Below are 25084 nucleotides of genomic sequence, written 5' to 3' on the forward strand. Positions count from 1 at the left end.
GGCTGGGGTTGATGAGGCCCTGGTGGACCAGCAGGACCCCTAGCCTGGGACCAGATGTGGCAAGGGGACCACTGCAGGAGAGGTGAGGGTCAGGGCATGGCCACCTCCTACCACTGGGAAGAGATGGCAGTGGCTGATTGTTGTTGGACACGCCTTGCTGAGGGGCACTGAGGCGGCAGTGTGCTGCCCCGACCTTGAGGCGAGGGAGGTCTGTTGCCTGCCAGGCGCATGCATCTGGCATGTGAAGGATAGAGTGGAGTGTCTTGTTCTCTCCATGTGTCACCAGCCACTTCTAGTGATCCATGTGGGCACAAATGACGTACTCAGGGAGGGTGTAGGTGGGATCACTTTCAAGGCCTTGGGGAAGAAACTCAGGGACCTTACAGCCCAAGTGGCCTTCTCATCTATCCTACCAGTCCAGGGATTTGGGCCAGGCAGGGATAGGGGGGTCACCGAGGTGAATGACTGACTCTGTGGTGCCACAAGGAACACTTTGGGTTCCTCGACCACGGCACCTGGTTTATTGCCAATGGAATTCTGGCAAGTGACGGGTTGCACCTCATGAGGATGGGGAAAAGGTCCTTTGGGGATGCTCTAGCGAGCTTTGTCCAGAAGACTTCAAACTGAGCCAGGGGTGAGTGGTTTCAGGCCCCCCAGAAACTTGTCCGCACTGGACAAGTGTGGGGAGAGGATCAGGGCTCTGAGACCAAGGTTTTAGAGGTACTGTAGGGACTGAGAGGGCTGGTATCAGGGAAGCTGGGAGGAAGGAGGAGCCTAGGGACTCCAAAGGAAGGAAGCTGTGGGAAGGAGTTGAGGTGCATGTACACCAATGCTAGGAGCATGGGTAATATGCAGGAAGAGTTTGAAGCTCTCCTGGGAATAGGACGGTATGACCTGGTGGGGATCACAGAAACTTGGTGGGATGAAAGGCAAGACTGGAATGTAAACACAGAGGTGTAGAAAGGAAAGGACAGGATAAGAAAGGGGGGCATAGCTTTATATGTCAGGGAAGGGATAGGATTCAGTGAGACAGAATGTAGCACTGATGGGGATTTGGTAGAGGCAGTCTGGGTGAAACTTAGGGGTTTTGACAGGGAAAGGGACCTGACAGTGGGGGTATGTTATCACCCTCCAGGTCAACCTGAGACCCTGGATGATGTCCTGACAGACCAGATTCCAAGGATATCTCAGGGGAGAGGCACAGTAATTATGGGAGATTTCAATCTCCCGGATATTAGCTGGGAGACTCACTCAGCGGTGACAGCCAGGTCACATTGCTTCCTAGAAGCTATAGAGGAAGGGTTTTTCACACAAAGGGTCTGAGAGGCAAGGAGAGTGGGGAACATCCTTGACTTGGTCTTGACCAACAGCGAGGAGCTGATAGATGAGGTACAGAATAGGGGAGCTCTGGATGTGAGTGATCACTCCATCCTTTGCTTTGAGATCAGGGGAATGGGGACGTGCAGCAGGTCGAGCACTAGAAGCTGGGACTTCAAGAGGGCCAACTTTGGTCAACCGAAGGCCAGACTGGGAAAAGTCTCCTGGGATAGGTTACAGAAAGGCAAGGGTCTTGAGGAGGGGTGGATGGCACTCAAAAGGTTTTGGAGGTGCAAGCCTTGACGATACCTCTAGTTAGTAAGGTATTGCTTCCATTCTATATGACTGGTGTGCCGCAACTGGAGTATCGTGTTCAGTTTTGGGCCCCTCATTACAGGAAGGATATAGCCAGGTTAGAGTCAGTGCAGTGTAGGGCCACAAGGTTGGTGGCCGGTTTGCAGGGGATGCCGTATGAGGCAAGACTGAGGGAACTGCATCTCTTCAGCCTGGAGAAGAGGAGACTCAGAGAGGATCTGTTGGTGACATACAGGTATGTGAGCGGGTATCACATGGAGGTGGGTAGGGACCTGTTCTCCCCTGCAGAGCAGGGCAGGACATGCTCCAACCGAGTGAAGCTCAGGGAACCAAGGTTCCATTTAGATGCCAGGAATACTTCTTGACAGTTCGGACCCCGAGGGTATGGAATGGGCTTCCCCGGGAGGTGGTTGGGGCCCCATTGGTGAGGGTGTTCAAGGATAGGCTAGACATGCACATGGTGGTCATGTCATGAAGCGGAGCTGACTGGAGCTGGGGGTCAGACTAGATGGCCCGGGAGACCCCTTCTGACTCACTCTGTTTCTATGTTTCTAACATGGCCTGAAGAGAGAGCACTGCCTGGAGTTGAAGGTCACTCAAGGAGCAGCCCCATTTCTCAGCTGCTCACCTGAATTCTTCTTCTGGAGAATGCAGTAGAGGGACCCCATTCACAGCTCAGCAAATCATATATTTATTTTAGATTTTATTGTAAGCTATTGATCTACTTTATTCAGGTTTGCTGGGTGGAAGTCCTATTAATGGGTTTGATAAAGTTTGGGCTGGTAGTTCCAATGTTATTAAGGTTTTCTGCCCCATGAAAGACTAGGGCAGCAACTGCTGCAAAGTTATGTTAGCATGCTCAATTTCATTCTCAGTACTCCAGAGTTTTGAGAGGAATTCCAATGTTCCTGTCACATTCTGACGGTGGGGGTGGCACATCAGGAAACTTTCAACAGAGATAAGAGTGAAGTAAATTTAAAAGCTGTATCAATCACTTTCACAGATTGATAGATCTCTGTTGAAAGGACAATGGAGAGAAAGCAAACGGACATGTCAGAATTCTATGCAGGCTTATCAGAAGTAAGCTTTTTTTCTGAACATACAGGGACACATCTATTGATTTCTACACAAATATTCAGGTAATTATTTCTTAATGTTTTGTTTTTCATTTTTATCTTTCCAGAACACTGTGATAATAAATTTCATATTTTAAACACAGGGCTATTTAATGACTTTAAAAAACTGAAAACAAAATCCTGCTGGTTTAAGACCAGAGTTAGACCTACCTCATGTCGGCTCAAGCTCCACAAAGCCAAGGATTTGAAAGTTAGAGCTGATTCCATAACAGGTGTGCTCCCAGATCAGTAGTGATGTTGCACTGAAATGCTGAAAGAGTTACAAAGACATATTTGAAAATGGGCTTCTTTAAAAAAAGAAAAAGGAAAGAAAATATCAAGCACTGATGAAGAGTGTCACCTGAAACATGCTAGGTTTCTAGTTTCAGAAAACATTCCATTGTGTTCCTATAAATTCTGTTATTTCAGATCTCTGTAATTATTACTAAACATAAAGTAATCAGATAAGTACCAGATTTGGTACTCAACCTTGGTCTATATCTGTATTATGGGAATAACAATAATAATGCTAAATTGCTTTTGATGCACATAGAACCCTTAAAAGTATTGTTTTCATCATCATCATCCTGAATTTTTCAATCTATTTTCAGCCAATTGTTGGGAAGGAAAGGTGAAAATTGCATCTGAACATTGGGGGGTGGGGGGCAGGGGTGAAAAGTTCAGAAAAATTTCTCAGGGAACAGGACTTACCTTAATGTAAGGAGATGGGCTAGTGCTCTTACTTAAATTATCTCCCTCCCTGCCATTGTATGCTTCAACCTCTCCTACTGTTGGAGCTCCTTGGAAAACCAGATTTCATCCCTTGGGACTTTCCTGTGCTTTGTTGCATGTTGAGTACCTCTTCTGAATGGAAGTCCCAGCAAAAGGCCTTTGGAGAACTTGGAAAGAAAGATGGCTAAAGAAAGAGCCTGTACACCTTCATATAACTCCTTCAGTAAGATAAGTGTTGAAGCCCAGCACCAAAAGACAATTCTGCAAACTTCTCAACATTCCAATGAAAGAGACAGAAAAACTGCAGCCTCTTTCACAGAAAAATGAAGAGGCTGTGAAAGGGCAGATACAGTTTTGACACTGTACAACAATAAGAATAGCAAGAATTAAATAGTCTTAATGTATCATCATCATCAACATCTGTAACCATCCATTAGCCAAGGAAGCCTTGGATTCTTCAGCAGCAGATAGGAAGATAGCACTAATATTTATGATTCACAATAGATTTTCAAAAGCCCACCAAGGTCCCAGGGCATCTGAAAAACTAATGTGCCACATTTACTGTGGCATATGCTTTTGTGAGTTGGAGTCAACCATTACTCTGGTCTCTCAAAAGATTATGCCACAATAAATGTGCTAGTGCTTAAGGTACCAGAGAGCTTTGTTTTTTTCTTTTGCAACAGAGTAACATGCCTGCCCTTCTAGAATGCATTCAAAGGAAAAAGTCAAATCTTGAATGTGCCAAAAGTAGTCTTTTGGATCCAGCTCTTGAATGCTTACATAAATGCAAAGTATTCTTATTATTCTGAACATCCCATTTGTTGTCTGTACTGATAGACATTCTATTGATAGCTCCACCTTGCACTGCCAGGCCTTTTTTGTACCAGTCCAGGGACAGCTGTTCCAATGCCAAGAATGCTTTGCTCTCTGGCTAGCCCTTTTGACGTTGCCAGTTGAGCTCCAATTTCAGCAAAGAATTTGATGGTTGTCTGGTAAGTGCATAACTCATAATAGAAGCTTTGTTCCAGGGACACTTCAAAACCACCAGACCTTTGTATAGGGCTGCTGCTTACTGACTTTCCATTTATTAAAGATCAGTTGTTAATATAAACTGTATAGATTACAGGGAGCCAGGTTATCAGATCTACATTGATTCCAAGATTCTTCATAGATCTACAATGATTCTGTGTGAGCTAAGATGTTGTGCTGGTTAATAGTTTCGACTGTTACACAAAGCTCTCTAAACTCTGATACTTTAAAAGCACAGTAGAGGAGGTGCAGAAGTCTACTGTGTGTTGTACTGAAGGGTTCCTAACATTTCTCTTTCAAAAATTGTTTCTTTAGAAGTTCATAGTCCCTGATTGTAAGATCACAGTTGCTTTGCATTTAAACATCTATTTTAAAACTCCAACTAATTATTTAATGTGGGTTTCTCCCCATTCCAATGTCCCAAAGAGCCAGGAGTTAGACTGGAAAAGCAAAAGTCTGGTGTTACATAATGCCTTCACAATACATGCACACCTAACTCAGATGACAATGGAGCCAAAAAAAAAAAAAATAGACCTTTCATTAAAATGTGATAAATTGTAAGTCTTTGGGGAAATATGGTCAGGGCAGTCTTCAGAATTTAGGAGGCCTTTGGGCAGGGCACACTCATTGTCTACTTCCCTCTGTGTCTTCCCTCCTCTCCTGGGCACCATTGTCCACTCACTTGCCCTCTGCTTTTATGACCAGTCTGTACAACTGACCAGACAGGATGCACAAGGGGATGTTGTTGCACAATGTTGTTGCACTATGTTGTTCCATTTCCTCACTCCTGTCATTATTTGAACATTTAGAAGAGGAAGAGGAAAAGAAGATATATCCAGTGGTTAGGGGTGCTAGAGTGGCACTTGGGAGAGCCAGGTTCTAGTCTCTATTTGGAAGTTCACTTACTTTGGACCAATTGCTGACTTTCAGCCTCACCTACCTCACAGGCTGGTTGTGTAAGGATAAAATGGATACATGGAGAATTTCATAAGCCACCCTGGGTTTCTTGCAAGGAGAATCAAAATAAGGTATTAATGTAATTATCTATTGTTTCTTCTCTGTTGTGACTGTAAGATATGGCTCTGCTTGGTTAAATTATTTATTTTGCTATTAATTGCTACCTTTCAGGATATTGGAGAGACTAGGAATAACAGATTGTAAAAAATGCTTCGATATGTTCTGAATATCAGTCAGTTCAAATGAATTTTTAAAGCTTTATTATTACGGAAATCTCCAATAAAAGTATTAATTACAAAAGAGATAAGTTACAGTATGTTTTTACAGAAAGGTGTAAAATTGTGTGTGTGTGTGTGTGTGTGTGGCTGCTATTAGTACTGTGAATTGTATGACTAATGTGCATATCAACAAGACACTGTGCATATTTACTGCAGCTGCAATTACTATAGCTGATGGAGAACATACCCAAAATCTGTCCAAATCCCACAGGCCTTGGAAACGTGGCTTCTAGATCAAGAGAGTATTACTACCCACTCTATATGACTCTGGTGCCCCCACAGCTGGAGTACTGTGTTCAGTTCTGGGCCCCTCATTACAAGAGGGATATAACAAGGTTGGAATTGGTGCAGCAAAGGGCCACAAGGATGGTGGCTGGTTTGCAGGATAAGTCATATGAGGAGAGACTGAGGGAGTTGGGTCTTTTCAGCCTTGAGGAGACTCCAAAGGGATCTGTTGGTGCCATACAGGTATGTGAGGGGGTGTCATGCAGAGGTGGATCATGACCTTTCTTCCCCTGCGGTGGAGGGCAGGATGCGTTCCAATGGAGCAAAGCTCAGGGAGCCAAGATTCTAGGTGGATGCCAGGAAACACTTCCTGATTGTTAGGACCCCTAGGGCATGGAATGGGCTTCCACAGGAAGTGGTTGAAGCCCCATCGGTGAGACTGGACATTTATTTTATTTATTTATTTAAAGCTTTTGTATGCCATCCTATTATACAAGATCTCAGGACTGCTGAGATGGTCAGCATGTAGGCATGTCATGAGCAGAGCTGGATAGAGCTGGGGATCAGACTAGATGGCCCGGGAGACCCTTTTTGACTCATTCTGTTTCTATCTTTCTATGATTCTATGGAATGTGAATATGTCAACAACATCTTGTCAATATGCATCTTTTCTGACAGGCCTTGGGGAATGTACATATCACAACACATTCTTGTAGATTCTCTGGGCAATAACATGCCTTCTAAGAAACATGCCCTTGCTTTCTATGTCAATTTAAGAGGTGGGCAACCTGTTCTGGGTAAGCCACATGCAGCCCACTAGGTAATTCTGTGCAGCCTATGATATCATTGCCTGCTAAGAAAATGCTGTGCAGTCTATCCATCCATTCACAATATGGAGGTATGAAGAGAAGGTTCAAAGAGGTATGGAAAGAAGGCTCCTCTCTCTCTTTTTTTTTTTTTCCGATTTCTATCCTGCCTTTTTCCTACAAAGGGCTCAAGGCAGCTTACATCATTCTCCTCCTCCATCTTATCCCCACAACAACAACCCTGTGAGGTAGGTTGGGCTGATAGTCTGTGACTGGCCCAAAGTCACCCAGTTGGCTCCGTGGCTGAGCAGGGACTCGAACCCAGATCGTCTGAGTCCCAGTCCCATGCTCTTAACCACTACACCACACTGGCTCTCACATACCCACACATCCCATCCATTCACACACAAGAAGTGGATAGATGGTATGTGTCTGAGAGAGATAAAGTGAAGGTCATTACCACCCTGCCCACCATTTGTATTTCTCACATTCACCAAACATTCATTCATCCAAACATAGAGAAAATTTGTGCACAGATGGATAGGCTGTGGGGTTGTCTGTACAAATGGATTCATTCTCTCTATCTATCTATCTCAACTCCTCCCCTCCCACTCTTCACATAGTAGAGCAGCAGAGAAAGGGCTGAGCTGGATAAGAGGGGATGAGGCTTCCCAATCTTGCTGCTCAGCTGCTCAGCAGGGAACAGCTGAGCAGTGGGGGAAAGTGGACATAGCTTCACATGTACAGGATTTCATATATAACCTTTTCCTCACTGTTCAGCTGTTCTCTGCCAGTCTACTGAGTCATATATAGGGAACTTTAGCCCTTCCCTCCACTGTAATTCCAAGGATTCAGGATTTTTCATCAGGCTTGTGAGGGGAACTGGTGCTACCTCTGCATCCACTCCTGAGCTGATTAGGAGGGAACAACTAAGCAGCATGGAAAAGGAGGTTGTGTGTCCCTACCCTTTTTCAAGTATAAGCACATAGATTCTTTCTGTATGGATAGATTATGTGCATTTCCCCCATGAGTGCTAGTGATGCACTTCAGCTTGTTTGTTTGCTTGCTTGCTTATTTATTTATTTATTCATTTATTCATTTATTTATTCAATGCACTTTAGCCCAATATGTCTGCCTGTCTGTCTATCTGTTTAGATATTCATCCATCCAACCATTTCTTATTTGAGCTATTGAAACAGCCTGGCCCAATATATATGCAAGCCTATAAACACATACACAGTGAGGGCTGGGGGAGGTATGGCTAGGATATATCAACAGCCAGAAAAGTAAAAGCAAGGTGCTTTTAGCTTGAACCAGCAAAATAACCATACTAATAATATCACCCCATGTAGAAAGCCAGTATGGCATGGTCATTGGAGTGTTGGACTGGGGATGAGGGGATTCAGGTTCTAGTTCCCCCTCAGCCACAATGCTCACTTGATGACTGGCCCAAATCACTCACTCTCAGCCTAATCTACCTCACAGGTTTGTTGTTGTGAGGATGAAATGGAGCTGTGTAAGTTGCCTTGGTCTCCTCACAAGAGGAAAACAGTGGGATATAAATACAAAGTGTGAGAAACAGGGTAAAAGAATTGTATCATTTTAAAAAGGGCCTAAGCAGAGCTATTTTATAGAGGAACCATTTTCTAAGAAAAGGATTGACACGTACCACTTAGAAAAATAAGAAGACTTAGTTCGTTAGGGTGAGGTAACTTAACCGCAAAGGTCCCCAACTGAAGCAAAAGAGGCAGAAAGGTGGTGAAATTAGAGGTTTTGCAAATATTCCAAGAATAGGTGTCATGAGCAGACTGTTCACTTGATAGTAACCAGCCAATAGTGAAGCGGGGGTAGTGTTGAATGTCAGGAAAAGGAATGTATATAAACCTATGTATACCATGCAGAAATTGCTCTTTGTTCCTCAGGCGACTGAGACTCTGAGCCAGCCTTTGCAAACGCTTCAATAAACTTTGCTTACATTTACTTAGATTCCATCTCAGCGAGGTTTGTATCTCACAATTTGGCGTCCAATGTGGGACTCGAGGCATCAATTGGGGGAGGCAGAGAAGGATGCCCTGGGGGTGCCCCACCGATTTTGGTGGCCGGTGGTAAGTCTTCACTGTTTTCTCAGATGACTGCCTGAGCTGGACTAAAACCAGATGGAGTTCCGGTGAATGCAACCAAGTGGGAGGCAGCTGGTGTGAGAAATCCTCCAGTGACCAGGTAACTCTGTGCACAGACCCAAGTGAGTAAAGAGTGTTGCTGTGTGATCAACACTGTAGTAGTCTCACTGGGTGGTCAGGACCAAATGAGATTTAGGATATCTCACTGATCAGAACAGTTCTCGAGTGTGTGTGTCAGGATGAGACGCGTCAGAAGAGAGTAGAGGCCTCTTTGTAAACTCTAACGTGAGTCTGAACCTGTGGTTACATACCCAGAGGCTGAGTATCGTCCTGGATTGGCCAGGGGAAGATGTGTGAGTGGATATTGTGGAGTGTTGGAATCTTGAGAATTGTGAAGGTGAGGGAGGCAAAAACCAAAATGGGTGCCAGAAAAAGTAAGGAGACTAGAACCCAAGGAAATAACGGGAGTCCCCTGATCCCTACTTATTCCCCATTAGGATTTGTTCCGAAAGAATGGGATGAAGTGTATTTAAAACTTTGGACAGGAAACTTAAATAAAGTCCAGATGATTAATTATTGTATGAAGGTCTGGCCAACCTACATACAGGTTCCACCCGACTATCGGTGGAACAAATACAGAGAATTAGAGACATTTTGGATAGATCAGTTAAAGAATTACATAGAAAAGAGATCTGAGATTAGTGGACAGATGCTGTATGTATTACCCTGGTATCCTGACCCCTTTCCCCCCTCTACCGTGGCACAAGGCATCTACCATGTGAAGGAAGATAAAAAGGAAACAGAAGAAGTCCCTAGATGGGATCTGTTAGACAATATGGCACCACCTCCGCCATACAATCCAGCGGTACAGGGGGCAGAAGGAGGAGATCAGGAGGTTCTTCAAGAACCCCAACAAGAAATAGGGAAAGAAAGTGAATATAAAAGACTGCAGAGAGAGCTACAGCAGTTAGAAAGAGACATTAAGAGTCTGCCTCTGGATAAGAGGGAAACTGAAAGACCCAACAGACACAGGGTAAGAGATAGTGAGGCCGGGAGTCTAATGTGTCCCCTCAGGGAGGTACCCAATGGTCAAAATGACCAAGGGCAACCTGTGACCAGTTTTGTTAACAATCCTTTGAGTGCCTCAGAATTAAGAAATTTCAAATTACAAATGCCTTCTATACTGGAGAATCCCGTGGAAGTTAGCAAGCTATTAGACCTATTTTTGGGACTGAATATCTATACATATGGAGAATTGCAGTTCATTTTAAACAGCCTGTTTACCCCAGAAGAAAGAGCTCAAATCATGACAGCAGCCCATGCGTATTGGGATAAGACCCAAGAAGGGGCCCCTAATCGGGTGGCTGCCAATGTTAAATTTCCCATAAATGACCCTGACTGGGATAATAATAACCTCGATCATTGGATTCATATGGGGGATATGAGAAGAATGATAATAAACGGAGTAAAAACGGCAATATCCCAAAGTAAAAATATAACAAAGGCTTTCAATGTGAGCCAAATGAAAGAAGAAAGCCCGAGCACCTTCTTGAAGAGGCTGAGGGACTCGACAACTAAATATTCAGGCATGAGTCCGGATGATGTGGCATTCAATGCTCTTCTAAAATTGCAATTCGTGCCCAAGGCGTGGTCCAACATTCAAAAGAAATTACAGAAGTTAGATTGGAATAATACGGACCTTTTGGTGTTAATCAGGGAAACACAAAGGGTCTATGTCAATAGGGATAGTGTGAAGAATAAGCAGAAGAGTCAGATGATGTTAGCAGCAATCATTTCAGCTGTAGACAAAAGGATGGACTCCCGTATGGGAGCCAAATCGAAAGACAGAAGATGGAGAGACGGGAACAGCAGGAGATCAGTTAACACATCAGCAGAAAGAGGAAGACCCCCGCAGAAACCAGGAGAAAAGATAGAAACGAAGTGTTATTCCTGTGGGAAAACAGGACACTTTGCAAGGAACTGTACAGAGAAAAAGAAGAAAGAGCGGCAAGTTTATGCCATGATGGAGGAAGAATGTTTTCCTCCAGACTGTTAGGGATGTCAGGGGCTATCAATTGAGGGGTCCCACCATGAGCCCTTGATAAACTTATTAGTGGGACCAAGAAAACAGGAAATGGTCTTTTTAATCAATACAGGAGCCTGAAGGACCACTCTGTGTGAAAGACCTCTAGGAACCGGACTGGGTCAACGGGACCTCAAGATATCCTGTGTCAAAGGCGAATCTTTCACGGTTCCAATCTTAGAGGAAGTGGAATTACAATTAGGAAAAGAGATTGTGAAGATGAAACCCTTATATATACATGAAGCAGGAACAAAATTGTTAGGAAGGGTTGTCTTACAGAAGTTAGGAGTTAAAATACAATTCAATATGGAGAATAAAATTCTAGTTCTTATGGAACAGCAGGAGAAACAAACAAACCTCATTGTATGGGTAAGGGAAGGAAATAGGGGAGGATTAAATATATCTCCCCTGAAAATTAAATTGAAGCCTGGAGCACAAGAGGTAAAAGTTAGACAATACATAGAAACATAGAAACAGAATGAGTCAGAAGGGGCATCCCGGGCCATCTAGTCTGACCTCCGGCACCAGCCGGCTCTGCTCATGACATGCCCACCATGTGGACATCCAGCTTATTCTTGAACACCTGCACCGATGGGGCCTCAACGACCTCTCGTGGAAGCCCATTCCACACCCACACCCTTGGGGTCCTGACTGTCAGGAAGTGCTTCCTGGCATCCAAATGGAACCTTGGCTCCCTGAGCTTTGTTCCATTGGAGTGTGTCCTGCCTTCCCCTGCAGGGAAGAACAGGTCTCTACCCATCTCCATGTGACATCCCCTCACATGCCTGTATGTCGCCAACATATTCCCTCTGAGTCTCCTCTTCTCCAGGCTGAAGAGACCCAGTTCCCTCAGTCTCGCCTCATACGGCATCCCCTGCAAACTGGCCACCAACCTCGTGGCCCTACGCTGCACTGACTCTAACCTGGCTATATCCTTTCTGTAATGAGGGGCCCAAAACTGAGCACAATACTCCAGTTGTGGGCACACCAGAGTCGTGTAGAGTGGTAGTAATACCTCTCTTGATCTAGAAGCCACATTTCTGGCTATGCAACCAAGGGTGGCATTCGCCCTCTTGACCACCGCATCACACTGCTGACTCATGTTTAGCCTGCAGTCAACCAGTACCCCAAGGTCCCTTTCACAAGTGCTGCGCTCCAGCCACTTGTCACCTAACCTGTACTTATGACAGCTATTCCTAAGCCCTTGCACTTATCATATTGAACGCCATCCTGTTGTCTCCTGCCCACTTCCATAGTCTGTCCAGATGCTTTTGCATCTGGAGTACCTGCTCCTCAGTTGTGGCCACTGCTCCAGTTTTAGTGCCGCCTGCGAATTTGATCAGCAGACTGTTCACCCCTTCTTCCATGTCGTTAATGAAAAGATTAAACAGGATCAGCACCAGGAGAGATCCCTGTGGCACCCCACTTGTCACTGGCCACCATCCCAATGATTTCCCGCTAATGGCTACCTTCTGCTTTCGGTCAGTCAACCATGCCCTAATCCACCGGACAGTGCTTTGGTGCATCCCAAAACTCCTCAGTTTGTCCACCAGGATATCATGGGGCACTTGGTCAAAGGCCTAGCTGAAATCCAGGTATACCACATCCACTGCATCCCCTCCATCTAGCCATCTCGAAATCTTGTCATAGAATTCCACAAGGTTTGTCTGGCAGGACCTGTTTTTGCAGAAGCCGTGTTGTGTGGCTGTCAGCCTTCCTTCCCTATCTAGCATCACTAGATTTCTCTCTATTATGAGCCTTTCCATTGTCTTTCCTACCATGGACATAAGCCTAACAGGTCTATAATTCCCCATGTCCTTCCTACTACCCTTTTTGAAAATTGGGACCACTGATGCCACCCTCCAGTCCTCTGGAACTTCACCTGTTCTCCACAAGGTCTCAAAAATGGAGACCAGCGGGCGTGAGAGAACCCCTGCCAACTCTCTAAGTAATCTCGGGTGTAAACTGTCAGGGCCTGGCGCCTTTGTAATGTCCAATGCCCTGAGGAGCCACTCGACTTCAAGGGGAGTGACTCTAATCTGTGCCCCTAAGTCCCCAGCCTCATGTAATCTCCTATGCGGATCTCTCCCGTCCTGCTTTGAGGAGAAGACAGAAGCAAAATAGTCATTTAGCATCTGTGCCTGTTCCCTCATATCAGTCACTGGATCTCCTTCCTCCTTATTTAGTGGTCCCACCACTTGTCTCCCCTTCCTCTTCCTATTTACATGCTGAAAGAAGCCCTTTTTGTTGCTCTTGATATTCTTGGCAAGTCTCAGCTCGTAATCAGCATTAGCCTTGCGAAGAATCCTTCTGCAATGGGCCTCCTCCTCCCGGTATATCCTTTTGTCTATTTGCCCCAGTGCCCATTTCCTACAGAGGTTCCTCTTTCGTCTAATCCCTTTAACCACCTCCTTTCACATCCATGGCGGCACTCTCCTCTGCCTCCCCACCTTACTGACTAGAGGTATCGTCAAGGCTTGCGCCTCCAAAACCTCCCTTTTGAGTGCTATCCACCCTTCCTCAACTCGTTTACCTTCCAGTAACCTGTCCCAGGAGACTTTGCCCAGTCTGGCCTTCACTTGGCCAAAGTTGCCCCTCTTGAAGTCCCAGCTTCTAGTGCTCGACCTGCTGCACATCCCCAGTCCCCTGATCTCAAAGCAAAGGATGGAGTGATCACTCGCACCCAGAACTCCCCTAATCTGTACCTCATCTATCATCTCCTCCCTATTGGTAAAGACCAAGTCAAGGATGTTTCCCTCCCTCGTCGCCTCTTGGACCCTCTGTGTGAAAAACGCTCCCTCTATAGCTTCTAGGAAGTGACGTAACCTGGCTGTCACCGCCGAGTGAGTCTCCCAAGTAATATCTGGGAGACTGAAATCACCCATAATTACTGTGTCTCTCCCCTGAGATATCCTTAGAATCTGGTCTGTCGGGACATCATCCAGGGTCTCAAGTTGACCTGGACACTGTCAGGTCTCTTTCCCTGTCAAAACCCCTAAGTTTCACCCAGACTGCCTCTACCAAATCCCCATCTGTGCTGCTTTCTATCTCACTGCATCCTATCCCTTCCCTGATGTATAAAGCCACGCCCCCACCTCTCTTTCCCTTCCTGTCCTTTCTAAAAAGGTGATACCCTTCTATGTTCACATTCCAGACTTGCCTTTCATCCCACCCAGTTTCTGTGATTCCCACCAGATCATACCCTCCTATTCCCAGGAGAGCTTCAAGCTCTTCCTGCTTATTACCCATGCTCCTAGCATTGGTGTACATGCACCTCAACTCCTGCCCACCGCTTCCCTTCCTTGGAGTTTCCAGCCTCCTCCTTTCTCCCATCCTCCCTGATACCTGGCCCCTCTCTGTAGGAATCCTTTCAGTTCCTGCAGTATCTCTAAAACCCTGCTCCCAGAGCCCTGATCCTCCCCCCACACTTGTCCAGTGCAGACACGTTACTGGGGGGCCTGAACCCATCCACCCCCCGACTCAGTTTAAAGTCTTCCGGACGAAGCTCGTTAGAGCATCTCCAAAGGACCTTTTCCCCATCCTCATGAGGTGTAACCCATCCCTTGCCAGAAGTCCATCGGCAAGAAAACTAGGGCCGTGGTCGAGGAACCCGAAGCATTCCTTCTAGCACCACACCTTAAGCCAGTCGTTCACCTCAGACGCCCTCCTGTCCCTTCCTGGCCCAAATCCTCGGACAGGTAAGATTGACGAGAAGGCCACTTGGGTCTTCAGCTTCCTGAGTTTCTTCCCCAAGACCTTAAAGTCCCTGGTGGTCCCAACCACACCCTGCCTGGCCACATTGTTTGTGCCCACATGGATCACCAGGAGCGGCTGGTGATCCCCGGAGCGAACAAGATGCTCCACTCTGTCCTTCACATGCCAGATGCATGCGCCTGGCAGGCAGCAAACCTTCCTTGTTTCCAGGTTGGGGCGGCACACTGCCACCTCAGCGCCCCTCAGCAGGGAGTCCCCAACAACAATCACCCGCCGCCGTACCTTCCCGGTGCTGGTGGGCAGCCGTGCCCTGGCCCTTGCCTCTCCCACAGTGGCCCCCTTGCTGCCTGACATCCCAGGCTGGGGGTCCTGCTGGTCCCCTGAGGCCTCATCAGCCCCAGCCTCCCCAAGTGGAGAGAACCTGTTTCCCAGCTCCAGATTGGTGCCAGGAGAAGGAGGAGGCCGTGCTGGCCTCCTCCTCCTGTGGGTGACATACCTCCATGTCTCCGCAGCTGCTCCTCCTGTGGCCTCTCCCTCAACCCTCTGTCCAGAGGTGGGCTGCTCCGGGGGGGGCCTGGAGAGCTCTCTCGGCCCTCAGGCACCTCACCTCCTCTTCTAGCAGGGTCACCATCTTGCACCGAGGGCAAGTGTATCCCTGCCTCTGCTGGGGGAGAAGGGTGAACATGTCACAGCTGTCGCAGCAGACAGCAACACCCGTGACTCCTGCCAAGGCCATCTCCTGGTCTGCCATCGGTATCCCTTGCGAGACCTTACCTTGGTCCCCTGCCTTGTTTCTCCTGCAGTTCCTCTCACTTGCCCAGTTCTCCCAAACAAAAACCCACTCGCACACACACACAAGGATAAAATAAACTTAAATTGGAAGAAAAACAAAGCACAGCACAGCACAGCACAAACAAAAACAAGCAAACAATCAAACCTCTGTGTCTCAGGGAAGGGAGTCTCCGGACAGCCCGGGCCGCAGCTAAGGGATGCAGACAAGAGACAATGCCTTATCAGTTCCTCAGGCCGGTGGCCCTGCCTGTCTGCTTTCTCCTGGCCTCTCCCGCCTCTCTGGCCCCGCCCCCTTCCTCTCCACTGCTCCTGGCCCTCTGCTCCCCTGCTCAGCTCCTACCTTGCCTTTGCCAGTCCCCTGGCCACTCAGCACCCTCTCCCAGCCTGTGCCTCTGCTGCTCTGCTACTCTCTGGAATATCTCTCTGGAATATCTCTCTGGAAGGGAGATGGTGTTTGAAACCAGTGTTGGAGTCCCTAGTCAAGGACGGACTCCTAGAACCTACTATGTCTCCATACAATACCCCCATCCTGGCAGTAAAGAAGCTGGATGGCTCATTCCGGTTGGTACAGGATTTAAGGAAACCGAATGAAATAGTGGAGGCTAGACACCCTGTGGTCCCAAATCCCTACACCCTGCTAAGTAGAATACCCCCTGAACACAAGTACTTTAGCATGGTGGACCTCAAGGATGCCTTCTGGTCCTGTCCCTTGAACCAGGACTCGAGAGACATGTTTGCTTTTGAATGGGAAGACCCAGACATGGGGAGGAAGCAGCAATATAGGTGGACAGTCCTACCACAAGAATTCACGGAAAGCCCAAACCTATTCGATCAGGTATTGGAACAAGTATTGTCTGAATTTGAGTCTAGAAGAGGGATTTCACTCATCCAGTATGTGGATGATTTACTAGTATCCGGAGAAAAGAAAGAAGAAATAGAAAACAATACCAATAGGTTGCTAAATTTCCTAGGAGAAAGGGGATTGAGGGTGCAAAAGAAGAAACTACAGTATGTAGAAACTGACGTAAAATATTTGGGACACTTGATTAGTCAAGGCAGCAAAAGAATTACCACTGACAGAATAGAAGGGATTGTTACCCAACCCTTACTGAAGAACAAAAAGGGAGTCAGAAAATTTCTGGGACTCCTAGGATACTGTAGAATATGGATAGAGGATTATACCGGGAAAGTCAAATTTCTGTATGAAAAACTGATGGGAAATTAAGTGGACTAAAGAGGAAATTAGGAAATTTGAACAACTAAAAAGAGCATTGGCAACTGCTCCAGTGCTATGCTTACCAAACCTAAAGAAGCCTTTTCATTTATTTGTGTCCGTGGAAAATGGAGTAGCAAAAGGGGTATTCACCCAAAGGTGGGCAGGGAGACGGAAGCCAGTCACTTTCCTGTCCAAATTAATGGACCCAGTAATAAGAGGATGGCCTGTTTGTGTGCAGGCAGTTGCAGCCATGGCTCTGTTGGTGGAGGAGAGCAGGAAACTAACCTTTGGTGGAGCATTGATAATAAGTAGTCCACATCAGGTCAGAACGATACTGCACCAAAGAGCACACCGGTGGCTGACTGATTCGAGAATTTTGAAATATGAGGCCATCCTAATGGAACAGAGTAATCTGGTTCTGTCAGTAGACAATAATCTGAATCCCTCAGAATTTCTAAGTGGTATTCGACAAGAATGGAAGGAATTGGAACATGACTGTATAGAAGCCATAGACCTGCAAACTAAAATAAGGGAGGACCTAGAAGACAATCCTATAGAGGGGGAGAAACATCTATTCATAGATGGATCCTCCTGAGTAATCGAGGGAAAAAGACAATGGATATGCCATTATCGATGGGGTAGACAAAAAGATAGTGGAAGCAGGAAAGTTAACCCCGTCCTGGTCAGGCCAAACCTGTGAGGTGTTTGCTTTACAGCAAGCCTTAAGGGTCTTGGAAGGGGAAGTGGGAACCATTTACACCGACTCCAAATACGCATATGGAATTTTACACACCTTTGGGAAAATCTGGAAAGAAAGAGGACTGATAGACAGTAAGGGAAGAGAACTCAATAAAGTAGGGTTGATAAGGCAGATCTTAGTGGAGGCTGGGCTACCAAAGGGACTAGCAGTAGTTCATGTAGAAGCTCACAAAGGGGGGAAGACGAGGGAATCTGAAGGCAACGAGATGGCGGACCGAGAGGCTAAACAAGCAGCAGGAGGCAGTGAGGAGGTAGAAGAAAAACTATTGGTATTGACTCCATGGGTGGAGAAGGACTTGGAACCACTTTTTAGTGAAGAAGAGCAGGAGAGGTTAGAAGAAGAAGGATTTGAGAAAGAAGAAAAGAAGTGGATCTTACCTTTAGGAGTTCAAGTCCTGCATACAGCCATGATGAGGAATGTAATGGAAAGACTGCATGAAGGGAGTCATTGGGGAACTCAAGCATTAGTGGATCAGGTTAGGAACATGTATGTCTGCTGGGGAATGTTCACAATTGCTGAATAAGTGGCTAGGAAGTGTGTTATATGCGCAAAAGTAAACAAGAAGGCCATGAGAGAAAACCCTAGGGGAGGGAGACCATTGGCAATCTGGCCTTTTCAGCATATCCAAGTGGATTACACTGAGTTACCGACGGTAGGCAGGATTAAGTATCTGTTGGTAATCATTGACCATCTAACGGGATGGGTAGAGGCATACTCTTGTCCTAAGGCAAATGCAAATACTACCTGTAGATTACTATTAGAGCATATTATACCACGATATGGAATAATTGAGCAGATTGATAGTGATCAAGGTACACACTTCATGGCACTGGTTATTAGAAAATTGATGGAAGCTTTGGGAATCGAGTGGGACTATCACACTCCCTGGCATCCAGCTTCCTCAGGAAAAATGGAAAGAGCCAATCAGACAATAAAACAAATTTTATCAAAATTGATGTTGGAACTGAGTTTGCCATGGACCAAGTGTTTGCCTCTAGCCCTACTGAGAATGAGGACCAAACCTAGGAGGGACATTGGAATATCCCCATGTGAAATACTGTTCCCCATATGAAATGCTGTTCCCCATATGAAATGCTGTTTGGGATCCCTTACCAAGGGAAAATGGGACTACCCAGAATTGAATTAAAAGATAAAGTGGTAAGAAAATATATACAAGGACTGTCCCAGTCTTTTCTCTATTTAAGGTCAAAAGGACTCCTGGCCCAGACACCACCTCTGGACTTCAAGGCACATCCGTTCAAATCAGGAGATTGGATCCTGGTAAAAGGGTGGAAGGAGGAGAAGCTACAACCAGTGTGGGAAGGTCCATTTCAGGTTATCCTCACGACGGCGGCTGCAGTTCGAACGAGGGAAAAGGGGTGGAACAAACACATTAGAGTACCTGAGCCTATTGAGTGGACTGTACAGGCCCACTCAGACCTCTAAAATTGACAGTGAAACGAATGAATGTTTGGGTGGTGGGGGTGGGTGCTGTGGGCTTTATGTTTAATTATTCACCTGTTCATACTGTGTGTGTGTTTAAGAGGGAGTGGTTACCCAGGCAGTGCTGCCCAGAAAAGGAAGGAGAGACGAAGGAAGAATTTGATGTGTTGGTTTTGCAATTGTGGATGTATCACAGAGTGTTGTAGCCATTGCCCCAACTGCACTCTGTTACATGGAAACTGCCTAACAGAGTGTGATGTAATCATAATAGAAAACATACATCTGGAGTAATTTGAAGAACCCCCAAGAAAAGTCTAACCCTTAATCAGAAACTTGAGTGGGGAATAAGGCTCCTCGAAGACTTGGATTGAAATTGGTTAGGTGAAAAAGAACCTAATCCTCGGAAGTGTTGACCCCCAAGAAAGGGGTGGGGACAGTGAACGAAGGATTGAGTCAATACAGCCATTGAGATAGGGATGGTACTCATCATGAAGTACCTCCTCCTCCTAATTCTGGGAAGGATGAGTTGGAGCGAACACCCGGAAGAGATGGGGGATTGTACCTCATGTATAAAACAGACTAAGTATTGAGGCCAGGTAAACCAGACATTGATATATCATATGGAGTATAATTGAGGAAATCTGGTGGGGCAATGCTGACATAAAGGGGTAACTTACTCGATGTATAACACCACTAGAGCAATCATTTGCTATGACCTCAAGGTACCCCCATATAAAACATACCTAGAACTCAGATCAGCGATAGCAGATGAGAAGTGGACTGGTGATGAGAAACTCATAACCTCGGTCCAGATAATTGATATGCATAAGACTGCCAATTTGACCTTTGATGCTTGCTATGTGCTGGGGCTAAATGCGGTTCAGGATTCCTGTGGCAACATGGGATGGGTAAAGGCATATGCTAGCCAACAGATGTATACTGGTCATCCTATCCTTTCACTCAGGGGTCCCCCTGCTATAGCCCCCAGGAATGTAGTGGGTGGAGCTGCATCAGCTGGAGCATGGGAGACTATGGGCATATGCAAGGAGAAATTATAAAGATGCAAAAAGGAAAGACCCCCAGGGCTGCACTCTTTTTAACTGTAACCCTGTGATAATACAAGTTATTCCTGTGGTACTAGAGATGGCGCAGAAAAAGGGAGAAATGACCCAGCATTTGGGATTTGCAATTGATGGGAAAGGAAAAGATTCAACCACCCTCTTGAGCCTGAGAGTGGTCAATTGGACACAAACTCAAACCCATAGGATATTCAACTCCTTTTACGAGACACTTCGGGAATCAGAAAGTCAAACAAAGGAATGGGCTCTAGTAAGAGGTGTGAAAAATATGGTTATGACTTTGGCTGAGAAAATAGCTAGCTCCCTGAATGTGACCAACTGCTATGTCTGTGGTGGAACCAATATGGGAGAAAAATGGCCTTGGGAGGCTCAGGAAATTAACCTGAAAAATCTAACACTTATTGATTTTACGAAGTTTCATGACCCTTATAGTTCTGCAGCCTGGGAATTGGCAACCTCGATAGTAGGAAGTACCTGTATCAGCAGACATGTGGAAACCAATTCAATAGAGAGGTGGGGAGCTTGGTATGTGAAGCAGTATATGAGGTAAACGAAACTTCCTTGTGGTATCCCACCCCAGTTCCATCTGAAGTCTAGAAGGGAACCCTTTCCCCGTGAACAGCTACCTGAACGAAGCTTGGACTCAAGGTCATAATGCTTCTATAATTTGGAAAGCACCAGCAGGTGTATACCGGATCTGAAGAAAGTAGAAACATAGAAACAGAGCGAGTCAGAAGGGGTCTCCCGGGCCATCTAGTCTGACCTCCAGCACCAGCCAGCTCCACTCATGACATGCCCTTACGTGTCTTAAGTACGCCTACCCCTCCTTGCCAGACAGATGGTGTCTTGGGAAACTGTGTCTTGGGGGCCTGTGTCTTGGGAACAATAAGGCCCAGCTTTTTCCTGATTCCAGTAACCAAGAGAGAGAGATTAGGGGTGGCAGTATATGATGATTTACGGAGAAGTAACAGAGAGATAAGGACAAACCTGAAGATTGGAAATTGGAAGGATCATGAGTGGCCCCCAGAAAGAATAATTCAATATTATGGACCAGCTACTTGGGCTGAAGATGGCATATATGGGTATTGAACTCCTGTATACATGCTTAATAGAATTATTTGATTACAGGCAGTATTAGAAGTAATTACCAATGAAACCTCAATAGCCCTAAACATACTGTTGTAACCCCCCTCATAATCAAGCACGTAGCCAGGGCATGGCTCATCACGAGTGAAAAGCATGATCAGGGTGTCCTGTTCGCATGAGAACAAGTACACGAACATGGATGTGCACGCTATGCAAAGCTGACAACAAAGCAGGCTACACTCCAGCATTACCAGTATCACCACAGATGTTATGCCCTTGTACCCACGCTTGCTTGCTTTAGCATGATAAATGTGCAAATGTGCTTTCCCCTATTGTTCCCCTATTGTTTGCTGTCGTTCAAGCATAAGTGTAAAAGAGTATAAAAATCCTGCCTTCGATCTGCTCAGCACCGCACTCTAACGAGTGATGGTCCCTGCCGGCAGGTAAATAAATCTCTCTCGATAATTCCAACCAGTCTCTGGTCTCGTCCGTAACACCGCGGCATACAACATTTGGAGGCCCCAGCGAGATCTTGAGACTACCGGTCTTGCCTCCCCCCGACACCAGGGACAGGCCCGTAGGCATCTTATGCCTCTACCCCGGTTCGGTGGGACGTCTGAGTAGCCGAGAGAGGAATTACCGGTAAGTGCGCACGGCGGTTACCCGCCATTTCTTAGTATCTGCAGATCTGGTATTGGAAAGAAAAGCCTGCTGGACGCAGCGTAAGGGCTACTTTCCAGTCTGGGGCGAGACGTCGCTTCTGGCCTCAGTTCCTGTTTAGGTTGTGCGTCTTTTTTAGATTGTCCGTCTTGTCTTGCCGTCTATCTTGCTGTCTGTCTTGTTGATGTTTTGTCATCTGTTTTGTTGATCTGACACATTTGGTAATCTTTTTACAGGACGGGAAAATGGGGCAGGGCCAGTCCGTCCCTACCACCCCTCTGCAATGTCTTCTGAATAACTTCTCTGATTTCTTTAAGAGGGCTTCAGGGTTCGGGGTCTCTGTTAAGCCAGGGACCCTCCGGACCCTTTGTGAATTAGAGTGGACCACTTTTGATGTGGGATGGCCCTGAGAGGGCTCTTTTGATTTAATCCTGCTTAGGAACGTTGAGGCTGTGATCCTTGGGAGTCCCGGACACCCAGATCAGATTCTATATATAGAAACGTGGCTGGACACCGCCAGAACAAAACCTAGTTACATTAAACGGTGTCAATGGAAACTCCCAGGATCCTGGTGTCCGTCTCTCCTTATGGTTAAAAAGGGCGGAGAACCCCACGACAGATCGCCCCTCACCCCATCCACAAAGCCCCACATCCTCATAGATGATCAGACGGGGCCGGAGGATGCTCTGGACACATGGACTCAGCCACCTCCTTATGCCCCGAATTCCCAGGCTTCCGGGAGCCCACCCCACACTTCCCCCCATCCGTCCCGAACGTGGAGCGGACTTCCATACGGCCCCCGTCCACTTGTTCCTCCGAAGTCCTCTAGCCCCGGGGGCAAGGGCGACAAATGGGTGTCGCCGTCCTCCCCCGATCCCGGCCCTGTGCCCTCCACTCTGTTGCCCCTCCGGGAGCTTGCCCCCGCGCAGGGGGTGGACCGTCTGTTTATGGTTTATGTCCCGTTCTATTGTTGCTGTCTGTGTTTTCTGTTTTTTCTATTTGTATGGTAAAGTGTTCCCCTTTCTGGGAGGTAAGCATAGGCCAGAGTGGGTTTTGGGGTTCCTCAGGAAATAGAAACCCCCCACGCAACCGCACCAATCTTGTCCTCTTCAGGGCATGGTTGAAAGCAAGGGTGTGGATGGGTGTTCTCGCCCCTGAGATGAGAGTGTGTGTGAACCTGGCTTTGATTGAGAAAGATTCATGAGGTCATTTGCCTGAGCCCAAGCATGGCTGAGTCCGGCTGGGGAAAAGGTGATGATCAGGGCATGTGTGTGTGGGATTTTTTCCTTCCCCCATTCCTTGTATATGAGCCAGAACGGGGAAGTAAGGAAATGTGTGGCCCTTGAACTGGGCTTGCAAACACAGGTCCTACCCAGTTTTCTGGACATACTCAATAAGCTTATCGTGTGTGAAAGCCCTGTGTGCAAGAGAGGTTATATAGAAACATTTCTATGAAGGTCCTTTCTTTGTCAGAAACCGGGAACACTGTTTTAATGTCTTTAATGTAAGTTTTCTGCCTCTTCCATCTGCCTTACAGCCCTCCTAGGTAGGAAGATTCCTTTTTGTGAGATTAAATAATTGTGTTTGAAATTCCAGGAGGGGATGCTGATGGGCAGAGGAAAGATGGGAAAAAAAATGTGTATACTGTTGGGAATACTCAGTAGGAATCCTGGAAAGGATTCCCAGTGAGATAAAGAAAGGGTTTTACATTGGGAACATATTGCTGGTAAAGTTTTGCAAATTTAAATTGTTGTGTTTAGCAATTAGCCTGAGCAGTAGCAGGCTGGAATTCAACAGGCAGAGTGTAAAATCAGGGGAAGACAGATTGCAGTTAACCATTAATAAAAATTTCTGCCAAATTGGTTGGTTTTTCTTCCCCTGTTGAACTTGCAGCTGTTTGGAATGTGAGAGAATTTTAAGAGTTTTGGTAAATGGTGATTTGGTACTTTTTCTACTGGAAAAAAATATGGGAAGAAATGTGTAACTTTTGGAGTAAAGACAAGAAAAACAAATGAAAAAAAAGAGGAACAGTCTACCTTGCTAAGAGCACTCCCATTATTTAAAGAGACAGTAACTGCAGCCTCTTCTCTGGGTTTGGTCTGGCCAACTGAATTCAGGAGGGATTTGTGCTGGAAAATTTGGATTTCTTGACTCTGTGGGCTTGGCTATTCCACAGAACCAAGAAAAGGGGGGATGCTCTGGCAGGAAGATACCACAAACACCACTTTGTGAGTACTGCAGAAGCAGCACATACAGCCTCTGAGCATGTGCAGAGTTCAAAATACTTTGGGAAGTTTGAGCAGCTCCGCTTCCAGCCATAGATTGGAGGCGGGCTTGCACTAGTTCTCAAAGAAAGTCTTTGAGTCTCTAGAAAACTCTAAAAGGAAATCTTGGTGTCTTGAAAATAAATAAAAGTTGTGTAACTGAGGTAAGGCATTTGAGGTCCTCTGAGTGTTCAAAGCTTGTATTGCCTCAGGAAAAATTCTGCCTGGGAAGGGTTGGGTTAAAACAAAAAGCAATGTTGTGAGCATGTGATTTGTGTCAGCCATCAAAAGTTTTCCCTCTCCAATAACTTCTGTTTTTCTATGCAACATGGATCTGGGTCTTATATATGTGTGTAGGTATAAGTTCTGAATTCTGAGTATACCATTTTGTTATTTTGCTATGTTACAACTGAAGGATTGGGAGGAAATGGATGAAACTCTGGGGCTGTGTATGTGTACGCAGTGGGAAGAGTTTCTTTTCAAATCTATGAGGCTACTTTTCCCTTTGGTGCCCACTGGAAAGTTTTGTTTCCTTTTTCCTTTTGCAAGGTGCCAATTATTAATGATAGTGATATTGCTGTTATTGTTGCTACTGGTATTGATGCCCTTACAGTAGCCTAATGTTTGCTGGGGACTGAGCCCATTTGCCAGCCCAAGGGTGCCCAAGGATGTTCATCTAAATGCGCAAGCATTGATTGTTAGATGAAATGTGTGTTAGTTCAGGTTTGTTTGTGTTAACAATGGGTTGGTGCATTTTGCATCTATGTGGGAGAGTGTCATCTCTGCAATAAGAAATTGTGTAAAACTGTTCTCATTGTCCAGAAGAAAGCACATTTCTCTTTAGCCTAGGCAAGCAACAGGTTCGTGCAACACCAGTTCAACAAAGGCTTTATTTTGTGTGCATTTTTGCAGTGTTTGGATTGACTTATAACTGGAAACAGCAGAACCCCCCCCCCTTTCTCTGAAAAACCACAAGGCCCCCGGGAATCCCCCGCCGCTTTCTTGGAACGCCTACTTGAGGCATATAGGCAATACACACCTATAGACCCTTGGGTGGCCGCGGGCAATTAACATAGCCTTTGTTTCACAGTCA

The sequence above is a fragment of the Varanus komodoensis genome, unplaced genomic scaffold, assembly GCF_004798865.1.
Source record: "Varanus komodoensis strain SLA01 unplaced genomic scaffold, ASM479886v1 scaffold9, whole genome shotgun sequence".
NCBI lineage: Eukaryota > Metazoa > Chordata > Lepidosauria > Squamata > Varanidae > Varanus > Varanus komodoensis.